The sequence below is a fragment of the Stigmatopora argus genome, chromosome 1 (genome assembly GCF_051989625.1).
Source record: "Stigmatopora argus isolate UIUO_Sarg chromosome 1, RoL_Sarg_1.0, whole genome shotgun sequence".
Classification (NCBI taxonomy): Eukaryota; Metazoa; Chordata; class Actinopteri; order Syngnathiformes; family Syngnathidae; genus Stigmatopora; species Stigmatopora argus.
The window spans coordinates 22,042,713-22,057,979 of NC_135387.1; the positions used below are offsets into that span (position 1 = coordinate 22,042,713).

The 15,267-nt window shown below is 37.6% G+C and overlaps 1 long non-coding RNA gene across 1 annotated transcript; it reads left to right on the forward strand.

Annotated features, from left to right (window-relative positions):
* LOC144083515 (uncharacterized) lies at positions 1-14,862 on the forward strand. Its single transcript, XR_013303566.1, has 3 exons — positions 1-1,132; positions 1,612-1,782; positions 14,815-14,862. It is a non-coding gene; the product is annotated as an uncharacterized LOC144083515 (long non-coding RNA).
* Positions 14,863-15,267: the final 405 nt, after the last annotated feature.

A 15,267-nucleotide genomic window follows, 5' to 3' on the forward strand; every position in this document is an offset into this window, starting at 1 on the left:
CTCTGCTTCCTTTCAGATTTGACATTATAGCCCATTGTTGATGTTTTTGCATACAATGTTCATCAAATTTTATTGATTGAAATGTAGATTCCATTTTTTTTAGACATTTCTTGTATGCTTCCTCGTTATGAATTCTTTCCTGTTATTTTATGTAACAATGCCTTCCCTCTGAAATGTAGAGTATAGTTGATGATTTAAAGCAACAACGTTTATATTGTTCTAACATTGTGGTCGGTGTGTTCCAATGCAGCTAGCCTCAGATGAGGATAAATTAAAGTGTAGGAAGACGTGTGGTTAGGTGGATGAATTGTTGGCCGGCATTCATAATTCATATTCATGGTTAATTGAAAATGATTTTTTTTTTCAATTTCAAATGTTCCCCTATAATCGAGATACATTCTCTTTATGACTTCATCGAATATCTTTATCTCTTGAAAGACTTAAAAAGGACATCATGGATGTTTTTGTTGGTGTTTTTAATCATTCAAAATCCCATCAAGATGTGTGGAAATATTACTCATGTAGTTTTTTAACAAACTGCTTTAAAGGCGTTGTTAAGACTGACACATAAACACCACTACGCTGTTATTCTTCTTTTCCTGCTCCTGAAAACCGCATCATTAGCGTATCTTGTCCAATGCTTTATACATAATTGGAAGGAACAGCTATTTTTGATGTTCTTGACCTTCCCCTTGTTTTGTTGCAGAATCTTAACTAGAGCGCACGGAACACGTCTCCGTGCACAAAACCTTTCTGTCAACCCAACTTGTTTCTTTCTTTTTGATGACTTGGCTACAACAGGAGTCCATATGTGAGGTCATATATGCAGTAAACAGATTCCTATTAATTGTATTCAACTCTTGAATTTTCTTGCTCATGTTTGTGATGTAGCAAACAATATTGCCCGAGTTTTGGACAACTTTCTTTGTAAAGTTGAGCGATTGGTGGAAAGTGTTTACGAGCAATCTTAGCGTTCTTGTAGGCTTGTGTGCTTCATTTTTTTTCTCTAAACACTGCACCGAAATAGCAAAAATAAACGCATCTATGGCTGCTTTAATGTAATCCCTACAATCTTAATGCATTGCAGATTTTCTTCCTCTCTAAAGATGAAAGTCTGTAGTATTCATATCAGGTAAGTGTGGGGGTTAAGAATGATCAACATAACGTGTCTAGAAATGTCCTCTGAAAATTGCATCCAACTACTAAGATGTGTAGAAACGAGCACCAACCTGTTGAACATACCCAGCTCATATGGAATCTCAATGTGGATGAGTGCTATAGAAAATAGATAAATAATTACAAAAATAATAACGGACTGCTAACGTACTGGGTGTTACCACGGCAACCCAAGACATTCTCCCTTTATTATATACCAGTAAAGCAAATGAAAAGAAAAGCCAGCAGTCAAATCATGTACTCGATGAATAAGGCAAGAAAAACTGGGGGAGGAGGCACTGAACCTGTACTTTGTCCACTGGTGCTCCACACTCATCAGTCAGAATCCATCTTTGTCAATCACTCGCTTCCTCCCTGGCCCCTTCCTCTCAAATACCCCTAACCTCCCACCTCAATCCTCCAAGTCCTAAACATGGCACGTGGCTTTTGCCCTAGGGCCCGTCAGACTGACAGCCGTTGGTTTAGATCTCTCCAGCACATGCCAGATGAAGAGGCATTCGGTCATTGGCAATCCTATTGCATTCTTTGACCCAAAAGCTGATTTAGCGCTACCGGACTTCAACAAGGCCCACGGTGATAAAGTCAATTGTCAACACGCATGCAAAGGTAAGATTTCCAGTACCATGTTGACAAAAATGTTACATTAAAAGACACTGTACGCTCTATTTGATGATTTGCTTCTAATGACGTGAACGTTTGAAGATACGTGCTGAAAACACGGGCACACGTTGAGAACCAATGAGTGCCAAATGTCTGAGCTATAGGCAGAAACTCTTGTTGTCTAGCTTTTTGCCAGGATTTGTTTTAGACGACTTTAAATTGCGGCCGTGTCATCACGGCCTGCTTTGGATTGGATTGGATAACTTTATTCATCCCGTATTTGGGAAATTTCATTGTGACTGTAGTAGAGGGTGATTAGACAGAACAACAAAGCCAAAGCACAAAGTACAAAGCAAATCAAAGTAAATGGGATCATTGAGAATCAACAAATCTTTCTGGTCCATCCCTATCACTACATAACCTTTACTGGTTAGTCAGTGGGTTTTCCATTTTAGCAAGGACCATTAAAATGAATGGCTTTAATATACACATCCCTTGGATCCCTCAATAAACTAAACAACATGGAGACCTTATTTAAACTGGCGAAAAGTTTGTGGATCAAAAAAGACTTGTTGGTATGCCGCCTTTGTAAAAGTGACGTGGTGCAACCCACTCAAAAATGATAAACAACATAGTGTCAGAAGTGTGAAAGGACATTTTTGTGACTGCAAAAAGACAAGCGCAAAAAGGATTTTGTATATTATACTACAAGTAGAAATTTGCAGATTAAAACAGGCGACCTGAGATGTGCATACAGAGTTGTCCATTCAATGTGTAGTACAAAACTCAAACCAAATTATAATCCATTATGCCTGTTTGTCTCTGGTTAAATTTGGTATGTGATCCGATAAATATGTGTGTAGTTTATCAAGAGGGCTTTGGTATACTAGACTAATGCAAATTTTTAGAAGGATAGTATAGTCAGCGACACACACTCAGTCAAAACCCTCCAGAAGACAAGCAAGCTACCCCTCATGTCAGTCGTTCTGCTAACGCGGCAGCCGTCCAAGAGTGACTGTGAACGCAGTGGGAAAGCATCGCCATCCTGACAAACACCCTGCTCCCCTCTGCACGCACACACACACACACGCACACACGCGCACAAACAAAAGGGTGTTTCTGAAGGTAGCCTCCTGTGACAAGACAGGTTGTTTTTTTATCCACTGATGGATGGAAGTGGCCGGTGACACTGAAACACTCCACTGAACCTACTTCAATGTTCCTTGAACATCACCCCAGAGTGTGAAAAATAACCTAGAAAGTGCACTATTTAACTTGAAAAATACCAGATTGGAGAAAAAGAACATTTCTAGTGTCTTAGTGTCAAAATGATTTGAATTAATATTCTTCCAATTTGGCAAATTTATTTTAAAATGAGATGGTTTGAAACATTTTGAACAATTTTAACAAGATACAAACTCTTTAAAATTGGAATGCTCTTGGGTGTTTTTGGTATGCTGACATTCCAAGACAAAAGTTATAGAACCTGTCACTTAAATCTAGCCGTAGCCTTCCTTAACCAAATCTCACAAATGAAAAAAAAATTTCAATGGATCAATTCATCATTATCTTATGTACATAACTGTAGCTCTAGCAATTTAAAATGTAAATCTGAGCTCCACAACGCCTGCTTGGTGCCTCTGGCCACGCTAGACCATTTTTCTTTTCCGTCTTTATCCTCCCCCCAATATCGTTTAGACTCTCAATCAAACCTGTGCCACATATTAGCTATTTGCCTCCGGATTAAATTGCGCCGTGTAGTCAACATTTTCAGAAACACGGGCGCTGATAAGGCAACATTTGTGCTATATCATTTAGACTCAATTAGGCTTCTTATAAACTATGAGATCATTTCAATTAGCAGCTATGTTTGCTTATGAGTCTCCTGCAGGGGTGTTCTGACTATATAGCTAACTGGGACCACTCTATTTCAGCCATTGTTTCAGACTAAGTTAATTAGGTACAGATAACTAATTAAACCCATTTAGCACATGCATTTAATCAAGATAGGTAGTCACTTATAGCTTTAGACTCTAGTCAAGAATGTTACAATTATCAGGGACTCGTTGCCTAAATCAGAGCTACAAGAACATCAGACTGTATGAGCTAATCTGATTCAAAGTGGTCCGTATGGCAGGTCGCAAACCTGATATGTTTTCCAATTACAGTGATACCTCTATTTACGAATGCTTCCACAGTTCAGGTTACGAAACCCTTTAATATCAAAGTACTGTTCCAATATACGAAAACAAGATCCAAGTTACGAAATCCCCCGAAACGTCAATACATTTCCTCTTTGTTATTTTATTTTGAAATTGTCACGGTAGTGTAGAGTCTTTTTTTGAGTGTTTAAAGCTTTATTTAAACATTTCTGGCGCGAATTAAATAAAGATACAAGAATATCAAATATTTGTGCATGCTTTTTATTCATTTTAATACATTAAATAATTTTCTTATCATTTTCTTATTTTAGTTTCTCATATCTTTCATACAAAATTGGGATATATTGATCATTTTTAAAGAGCTTAGTTGATTGTTTTTTTTAGGACATTGGAACAAATTAGAGAATTTGCATATAAAATATTGCTCTAAGGAATATCCAAGTTACGGAACAATTAATTTCGTAATTATAGGTACCACTGTACTTTGTAATTACAATAACTTGCCCATTTCTGATAACACGATTGTGACATTGTGCACCCGGATTGCAGGTCGATATTAGAATGTTTAGCTATTTTTTGAAAATGAGTGACATTAGAATTTACAATCCAAACAGCGTTTAGAATCCTCCTTGGAGTAGCCACGTACACACTATCAATACCCTTACATTCCCCAATTCAATTACCACATGCAATTATGAAATCTGTGGGAAAAGAGTTGTTCATTGGATTCCTTGTGAATGTCAATTGATCCGATGGAATTTGCATGGGAATCCATTCGGTCCAAGGCAAAAGAGCAGCATCGATCAGATGAACTAAAGGCCGCTACGATGTGCCGCCTCGCTTCCAAAGGTTAAGGTGAAAATTAATTTGCTTGTTTGTCAGTTCAATCCCGAGATTAGGCCTTGCAAATAATTCCAATGGGAAAAGTGAATGTGACTTTGATCGCCTTGTGTCTCCCCACCCACCTCCACACCCACGTGTGATCTATTGACTCTATGACTGTGAATCTCGAATACAAATGTTTAAATACGAACCGAAAATGAACCCTAAAGAATTTGTTCAAATGAGTATCTGATATTTAGCTGGCTACTTCGTATTAATCAGCACCCCACGAAAGCAGTTCAAAAGTAATTTACGACTCAAGGCTAAAGTCAGAACTCTTTTCAACATATCATCTTAATTTGTATTTGAGCATTTATGGACAAACAGATTTTGCGTTATTGCATTTTCAAAGGTGAAAAGAAGCAATCGTATCACACATTGCCAGGGCAAAAAATAATGATAGAGCCTGAAATTAGTTTATTTGGAAGCCCTTTGTAAATGGAGGACTGTTACAATTGAACATAACACGGCCATTTCTGTACTGTTTCGCGCCAGCTTTGTTTTATCTCATGTTGAAACATTTCACACATCCAAGAGACAAAATGCAAACATTTGAGACATTATCAAAGTGAATTACAAATGAGTACAGGTATTTATCTTTGCTCCCGTCTTGCATCTGACAATGGCAGCTATGTTTTTAACATACACATGGGTAGAGTAGAAGAAAGGTGGGGGCCTAAAGAGAAAGCACTCCCAAGTCAAGGTCCATACCTGTAGTTATTGTATGAGATAGTTCTTGTCAAAGATGACAGTTTGAAACACTTGACCCACAAAAATGAATTCTTTGCAAGGGCCAAGTGACAGCTATAAGTAATTCATTCTTTTGAAATGTTGAGGCAGATGGAGAGAGAATGTTAGGAGGGGAGGGGGGGGGGGGGGGGGGGGGGACATGGAATTTGATAGAGCGAGACAAAAGGGACGCCGAAATGAGGCAGGAATGAAAATGAGCCAAACAAAGAGGATTCATATGCAAGGACAACATGGGATGGATTAGCATTACTATGTGTGATATTCATTGCACCATAAGAACTTCACATCACCTCTTCATTTAACCTCGGTACTTTTCAAAAATCAAGTATGATGTACAGTTGTGGTCAAAAGTTTACATACACTTGTGAAGAACATAATGTCATGGCTCTCTTGAGTTAAAAGAACCAAACTTCATGAATGTTTTTTGTGACAAAGAAGTATCTGTTTCAATCACTCTATCAGAGAAAAATCAGAGTTGTAGAAATAACTGGAAACTCAAGAGAGCCATGACATTATGTTCTTCACAAGTGTATGTAAACTTTTGACCACAACTGTATTAGTATCGCAGAAATGTATGAAATAAAAAGTTCCAAAAAATAAAAAAAATCTATATACAATATCCCGTGCTCATAACTCAAAACTCTTAAATTGTCTTATCCATGTACTATTAAATACACTTTTTTTCTGAAATAATAAGGCCACATCATTCATTTAGTAGCTTCTGATAGGCTTGCGTTATATTCTTGTAGTAACAAAATTTCAAAAAAACAAACAGTGCCATTAATGCATTACGGTTGTAGAAAACCATCTTTTTGAGGCCATTCCCGATTCAAGTTATCCTCTGGTGAATCCTTGGTCGACTCGGGTGGCTATTCACCTTAGTTTACACTACATTGTGCTTCACAGATAAAAAAATATTCTACCAGTGATTAAACTTAATTAAACAACAGAAAAGCAGATAATGGCAGTTTTGGGTCAAATGCAAAAATAAGGACACAACAAGCCTTACATTTAAGCTTCTCTATGTGCCTGCCATAACATCAGCAAGCATTCATCACGTGACCCTGGAGCAACATTACACCACACTAATGGCTTATTCTAGCCTTGTGAAAAACCATTAATCCACTGTTGCACAGCAATATTTTCACTTCTAAAGTGGTGGGTGGCGACCAGCTATAGAATGCCAACACAAAAACATGCAAGCACATTGGCTATTTCACTCCATTAGAAAATGTGTAATGGCTTTTTGAAAAGCAAATTATGTCGTGATATTAACCGATGAGCTGAAAGTGAAGCGAAGTGCAAGCAGTGCACGCCACTTTGAACTGTAGCAGTGCGACTTTGTCTTGGCTTAAAGCTCATTCTCTCTTTGAGGAATTCAAGTTAGTGGAAAGGAAATCATTTAATTAATATTTACTTGCGCCTAACCACAATATATTGTATATCACTGAGTATTTGTATTGTGTCGGCAACCAATTTACAGATTTTGCCGCAGAAGTTCAGGGAGTAAATCAGTTTCAGAAAATTTGCTAAGACTAGGCTCCAAAACATAATTGTCTTCATTTTTATATGTGATATGCTATACTTTAAATTTAAATTGTTGTCTTCACATCTTCAAGTAGTTGATATGTGTGATAATAAGTCAAGCCTGATTAATTCAGTTCAATCCAAAAATATATTGGCGTTATAAATTTAAAATTGAATCCACTTGTGAGTGACAACATGTACATTTGCGTTTGTAAGTTTACGTTGCCTGGCAGAATTAGCCGTGAGCTCAGAAGGAAACATAGAAATTGTAGTGAAATTGAACAATAAATCAAATAATGAAATGTCCTTGTGTTCTTAAGAATGGAGGAAAAAAATGCAATTAAAATTTCAATTGATATATACATGTTTAATGCAGCGCATGTAATGAGATGAGATGAATTGAAATAGATACTGTATAATTATGGCTTTTGTTTTATTTTGCAATTTTTAACAGTACAATAAATATAACGCAATTTCATTTAGTTTCTGTGATTTAAATATATATATATATATATATATATATATATATATATATATATATATATATATATATATATATATATATATATATATATATATATATATATATTAATTTGCACTGCGATTGGCTGGCCACCAATTCGCGGTACTCGTAGCTAGCTGGGATAGAAGAAGCAGTTCAGAAAATGAATGAATAAATAATATTTTGCAATTGATGCTGCCTCTTTATAATAAAACTAGTGTATTGTATATGCTGACATGCACACCTTTTTCCAGCTAAAATTTCAGTCTAAAAGGGTTTCTCTTCGTGTTTAAAGTGGCAAAAATGTCAAGAACCCACTGAAATGGAAAGACTCCACATTTAAACAATGATGATGCCAGTTGGTCTCTTCACTTATTTGACAGGTGCTCCCAAAAATATGTTAAGCACAGTGTACAGAGTAGCACTGTCTTCTCCCATCAAATGTGCTGGCTCATAGGTCACCCAAACACCAACTGCTTTGACAAATATTCATCGCGCTCTTAGAAATATTTGGTTTCAAAGAAGGAAAAAAAAGAGGAAATTAAATAACCTCTGGTCATGAAAACAAACTGCGTGCTGAAAAAGGATTGACTATGCTTTGAGATAATCACAATCTACTTGTGTGATGTCCATGAAAACTTTTGAATGCTAATAGCTCGACAAGCAGCGCGCACGACGAGACGGAAGAAGGGGGGGGGGTGGTCTTTGAATGCGGCGCCGTCCTTCAGATGGCTGCTGGCTGCACGCCGCTCTTTGTTGAAATTAGCAGAACTTGGCAGCAATCAACATCCTCAAATAACGACATCTCTAATGTTCTGTGTTCTTTGCAGCCCTTGAAATTAAGACAACAAAAAAGGAGACATGCAGGAGGGACTCTAGTGATGTGTGAGGAAAGAAAATATATGAAAGTAAAGAGCTTAAAATACAAAACTGGGCTGCCATTGGAAGAATTGCTGTCACATCTGACCTTTTAACTTTTTGCAAAACGCCGCTCAATGTGACAGACAATCATTGGTGAGAAGCTTTAAAAAAAATCCGTTACGCTTAAATAAAAGGATACTAGATATAAAGGAAGACTAGACAGCAGTGAAAAGTGAAGAAAACATTGAGGTTGGGAGTTCAGATCTTGTTCTCTTACATTCCAAAAAGGTGCATATATCAACACAATATACAGTACATGTTTATGGTTGAAAATCTCATAATCAGCACATGTTAAAAATAAAGATGTTGTCCGATTCAATCTTAAAGAGGGCAGGAAGGCAAGCTAAATGTTATTCCTGGGCTAATTTGCAATCTGCATATTAACATGCTAGGTTTAAAATGTAAATATGTCATTAAGTATGCTGTGATTAAACATTGGTTGGCCCACAGGTCAAGCCCAGCCACAGTTTGCAAGCAAAAGTGTACCCTCCGTTTCTTCTCATCTCCGTCTTGAATTGTTAATAGTCTTCTATCAGTTAATGCAGCTTGACTAAAATCCTAATGAGATCTTATTTTAATATCTGCGCCTAGCAAGGCTGATCACTTGTATGCCACGGTATCATAGCACCATTTCATGATGCTAAATTGGACTTGGTTGCTGGTTAAATCAAGACCATCTCTTGCAATTTTGCTTTGAGCAAATCCATTTAGTTTGATGTCTGTTGCGTCACATTTGAAAAGTAAACACAGAAAATTCAATATGTCGCACCATTCACTTCTCTGAAAATAATTATATACGGTGGTACTGTGCTGGAATGTTAAAGATCCGCTTATTAAAGATTTAGATTTAAGCATAATTAGAAAATGTGTAAAAATATACACTATATATCGTTCTAGGTCCTTGACTGTCTTGATGAAAGCATACAATTGTAGATTTCGGTGCAATTCTTTGTGAGAACTCTAAAACTAGAAGAACGTGTGATTGAAATGCTATTGTTCATAAAGCTAAAACATATGCTAGGGAAGGTGATTTTTAAATGAGCCATTTTCCACTTTCCCTCTTCTCAGCTCAGAGTTAAGAGAGCAGCTGATGTTTTAATCATTTCTCGGGTCCTCATTGTGATGTACCGCCATCCCTGCGTTATCTAATTGTCTCTGGCCAGGCTGATCGGCCTCCGTCTGGAATGGTAAATGAACTTGTGATGAGGACGCCATAAAGTGAAGCGTGTCTGTTTGGTGTTTTTGTGTGCATATTAAGATGAGGAAATTGAGATGTGTGTGTTGGCATTGCCTCGTTCTTCCAGTTAAATTAAAAGGCTGCTCTCATCATTCAGCAAATGCCTCTACTTGAAATAATCGCATCCATTTTTTTCCTGTAATGACAAACCAACCTACTAAATGCAAATTGTAAAATTTCCCCAAATGTTGGCATTCCCAAATCCTCAAACTCGCGCGACAAAACCACCCTAAAACTCATTTTGTATTTTTTCTTTCCAGTGATCCTGATTGATTGCAAGCCTACTTTTACAAAGTCGGCTGTAGCAAGTCCAAGGTCAAATGTTGCAGTTCATAATAGTTGTCCTTATAGGTAAAGTGAAAGACTGTATTTTTTTCTTTCTTTGCTACCTCCCACACGCAAATGGCAAGAAATGGCCTTATGGCCTTATTAGTGGCGCGCTAGGTAACATCATGGACATACAGCACGTATGGCCCAATGCTGGGAGGTTTTAGTCGTCAGTCTGATTCATCGGTTACCTTTTCCTGTGTCCTCAGTAGGTGGCCTTGTCAGTCCCCGTTATAATGCGCATTTGATTTGGCTTTTGGAAAGACCCACCATAAAAAGCATTGCTAAAGCTCGAAACCTGCATCCCTTTGCTTCCCAATGCCCACAGGCTAAAACTCATTGCCCTAATCCCTCCTCATCTCCTTTTTTTTTTTTATGACAACTCTACCCTGTTGCCTTTTTGAAAGTTTATTGCCTGGCTTGAAGGTGGAAATTTAAGAAAAAAGCTCAGTTTATTGTACTCTCACATCACAATTGCAACCCCTTTCCACTTGAGAGTTGTGAGATTTGTTTCCTGGAGACTGGGAGCGAGTGTAACACTAGAAGAGTCCTTTTTGTGGTTTATCAATGCTGGAGCCTATCCCAGCTAAGTACGGGCACCAGGCGGGGGACACCCTGAATCGGTGGCCAGCCAATCGCAGGGCACAACCAATTATAGCTAGGGGCAATTTGGTACACGGTCGATTGGTCGCCCGGAAGGTAAGTGATAATTACCATTTAAATCGTTGCTCAAATTCCCTAAATACAAACTGCGAATTACTATTTAGTCATACTTAATGCCCTATTAATTTTTAGGCTAAAGAAAAGCTCCAAATTTCCCGGACTTTTATTGTTTTTTGTTGGAGAACTTGTTAAGACCCTGACGGACATAGCTTCTTAAAGGGACAACGCATGTACATACAAACTCTTATACACTCACACGTCGGCTCAGTGAAACTGCTCATGGCCATTGTTGGCTTTTATTGATGCGTAGACTGCGTTGTTTTACCTTGTCTTGTCGCCGGCGTTTTGGTCGTCAGTCTTTTGGTCGCCGGTCTTTTGTTCGTCCGTTGTCTCGGTCGGGGTGACCAAAAGACCGCGACCAAAAGACCGGCGACCAAAAGACCGGCGACCAAAAGACCGGCGACCAATCGACCGCACACGGGGCAATTTAGAGTGTTCAACCAGCCTCCCCTGCATGTTTTTGGAATATAGGAGGACCCAGTGAAAACCCACGCAAACCCAGGGGAGAACATGCAAACTCCACACACTCAGGACCAACCTGGGATCGAACCCTCGACCCCAGAACTGTGAGGCTCACTCGTCCTAATTTTATTTAATTCAATAATGTGATGTAATTTGACATAAAACAAGTTCAAATGGACTACGTCTGTCTGGCTTGCTCCCTACACATCTCCTCAACCCAGAAATGTGATAAGCACACACTAAGAGCACGCGCAACCTCCCCTGTATAACTCGGAACCTAGAGGCAACAATAAGTCTGTCGTTAATTAATCATTGTCATTGAGTTAATCCCTTCTTGGAACATATTCTTCCACTTGAGTAATTTAGGTGAGCACTTTGACAGTTTTGCCTCCTATGTACACAATATGAAATTGGATAGGAAGCCAGTGAAGTATTGGTGTAATATGCTAATATTGCTAATATGCTATCCTGGCAGCACAGTTCTGGATGTGGTACAGTTTTGGAAGACTATAAAGGGGGTGTTGCAATATGTCCACCTAAAAAAACAAAGGCGATTCAGTATCAGCGTGAGATGGGGGTGGTGCATGGTTATATTTGTAAGATGGATCAATGCAATTTTACAGAGTTGATGGACATGTATGTGGACGAAGGGGGGGCTCTTAACCTCACTCACTGTGCCGATAAGAAACTGGGAGAGACACATCACTAGACGAGTGATGGACAGGAGATAGACAGGACTGGATCAGAGTGTGTAGATAGGCAACGGCTCCACAAAGTATTTTTGTATAAAATTTGAGATCTAACTAGAATATGGTCTTTTTTTTAAACGGGGCATTAGGATGGCTGCTGACATAAATTTGCTGCTTTGTCTTCAGATTTGACTTTGAGCTCTCGAGGTTGGCTTTGTCACATTACATCAAATAAAGACAAAAAGGAACTTCAGACTACTCAGCACAGATTTAAAGTAACAGACAGACACATTTGGGCATCAAAAAAGATATACTGTAAAAGACTGAAAAAAAAAACAAGAGAAATTTCCCTTTATTTTAATGACATGTATCTTAATTATACATCAGCAAGAGTCACTCTTAATAATGAATGCATTATTGATCTCCACTAAAACTCCCACACACCACGCTAGAAACAAGAGATGTTAAGGTTAATCCAGCGAATGTGCTGAGAAAAATGATGGTTTTTGGATTGTTGATAAATCAAACAACTTATTTTATGAACAAAATAATGATAAGATAAAATTCAACACATTTAAGACTCCTTTCCCCCTAAAATATTCTGATTGAAATTGTTTTCCAAATTCTTACCACCCCCTCCAAAGTTGCAACATTGTAATGTATTGTTTAAGAGAAAAATGCAGTGCAACATTCTAAACCGTCATTAATGATTACTTTGGGCTTTCAACTAATACATCGTAGTAACGTTAACTAACTAAATGTTAAACTCGAGAAAGAAAAAAAACGGTGTCATTTATGCATAAATGCTGCTCTCCAGTGGTGGTAGGAGGAATAGCATGTAGCATATTTACATTCTCATCAGTCCATCCTTGCATTGGTTTTTCTGCGAGTAGAAAAGACGACTCCGCCCATTCAGTAATGTTATAGTTTGACCGACAGAGGGCGGCAGAGTTTGCTTTTGTTTTTCTGCTGAAGCGGGCGCCGCTTTATTAGTGCTTGGAGATAATTCAACAACCTTAAGACAACCCTAGATACTTAAAAATAAACAAATAAATAAACTAATTTTAATTGAGAAAAGTTTTAAATTTAATTTGAATTGGGACAGCAAAAATGCGTTACTACTGCAAGTGTTGGTGCTAAACTAAATATACACGAGTATTTAGCTATCTGTTTGTTGCAATCTTTTTAAAGACAAAAAAGGCTTCACTTCTTTCTAATTCACTTTCCAATATTTTGCTTTTCTGCGGTGGTTGATAAATGTTGTTTTGCATCACGTTGTCCAAATTCAACGAATTAAAATCGAACGTCTAATATTTGTCTTTTGACCTAAAATGTAGTTAATGCCCAAAGCAAATGAAATTGGCCTCCCTCAATAATTTTGGAATAGTGTAGGTGGTACAGTGCCTTTTCTCTTTTACACTTCAATTCTAGCTCAGCTATGGTACTATCATCTTTTTGCATTTTATTCTTTATTCCCACATTTTCTTACTGTTATTAGCCTCAAATCAGTATAGATTGGTGGGCCAATGATACAATATTGGAAAGATGGAGACTGGGCAAAGACAAAGTGGCCATATTCAGCAGGTCTTCGGGCCCTGGGACAATTGAAATCATAGCTTGTAAAATGATAAATTAATAAAATGATGTAGTAGTAGTTTTTATAAGTGAACAAATAGAAAACATTTATTTGTTTGCATATTTTCTCCATGTTTGAGCGAATTTCTGAACATGAAGACATTTAAAAAATCAGTTCTGAGCCCATCTGCTTCAAAACAAGAACTTAGTAATTAATTTTGAATGGCATTGGAATGAACATGGCCAACCAACTTGAGGTAAAATTGTTCAGTATGCTTTTCTCTTTGTTTTTCACGTTTGGAGTACACAGCAGTTTCCATGGCAACTGAGGCTGCCATACTCAAATCTGTAGAGCTGGCAAAACAAAGGGTCAAGATGAGACAGATAGAGAGGGGGGGTATGTTGTTATGAAGGCATTTTCATCATCATCATCGTCATCATGATATTGACTACCTAATTGGACCTTAGTTAAACAACAACACCTTGAAATGTCTAATATATAAAACCATACTTTTAAATCATTTTCACACAGAGTGCAAGTTGGCACGTGTACATATTCTAGCTAAAAATAGTATGTATAATGACCCAAGAGCCCTGCGATTGGCTGGCCACCAATTCAGGGTGCCCCTGCCTGGTTGGCTGGTATAGGCTCCTGCACCCCCCGTGACCCTTGTGAGGATGAGCGGAATGGAAAATGAATGAATGAATCACTAATGTGAGGAGATACACACTGTAGTAGCAAACTAACAATTGATGCTTTATTTCCCAATTCATTCTCTCTTGCATTCATTTTTCCCCGTGCTGTCGTAAATTTGTAGATTATCTTTGTATAATTCCAATACGTATATCCCCCCAAAAAACTCATTTAAGGGAATGTGTCATCTGTATTTTTTAACTCAGTAATTTTGAATGGATAATGTGTTTTTTCTGCACTATTACTGTTTACAAAGTTGTCTTTGCATGACACTAATTTAAAATTCCTGTTCTTTACTCAAAGTTCATTTAATAAGCATCCCGTATTAATTTAATTTGAAAAATGATTGAAAATTCTAGTGCTATGTGTTTATCACAAAATATATACTTTGCATCACTGCATGACTTACACTGACATTAATTGATTTTCACAAAAAAACTAAGGCATGATTCATTTAATAATAATCATTTGGACAGATTACAGAATTATTTACACTTGAAATAACCTTGTAGAGTAGTTTTCAACACAACACAGTATAAATCAGTGTTAAAACCCACCAAAGTAATTTTTCTTACCTCTGTTTTTAGTGTGTATTCCGGGAGAAATTAAAGTGCAAAATAATACAGATGTAAGTGTACTCAACTTTGTCTTTGTTTATTGTTTTTATTCTATTTTATTTGAATTAATCTCTTGGCTGTGACTTTAAATTTTCAAGCTAAGGGGAGTGTGGGAGCAAACTGCAAAATTAATCTTATCTGGCTCAAAAAGTGCTTGAAAAGGACAAGCGGGTCATCGGTGAGGATCTGTAGGTTGTACTTGCCAGACTTTTGAGCTGTCATGGTGACAGTGACCGGACAAAGCAGCTACTTATGCAGAAGTTCCTTGCCTGCTAAGCTGAACAGCATTGCTCTCAAAAGATACCAAGAGCCTACATACACCCAGGTGTGAATGAGGGCACTCTTGATAAATTTTCCTGACTTCTCGCCACTAAACATTTCTACACAAATTACTCCAACATGAAAGCAAGTCATGTCATTTTT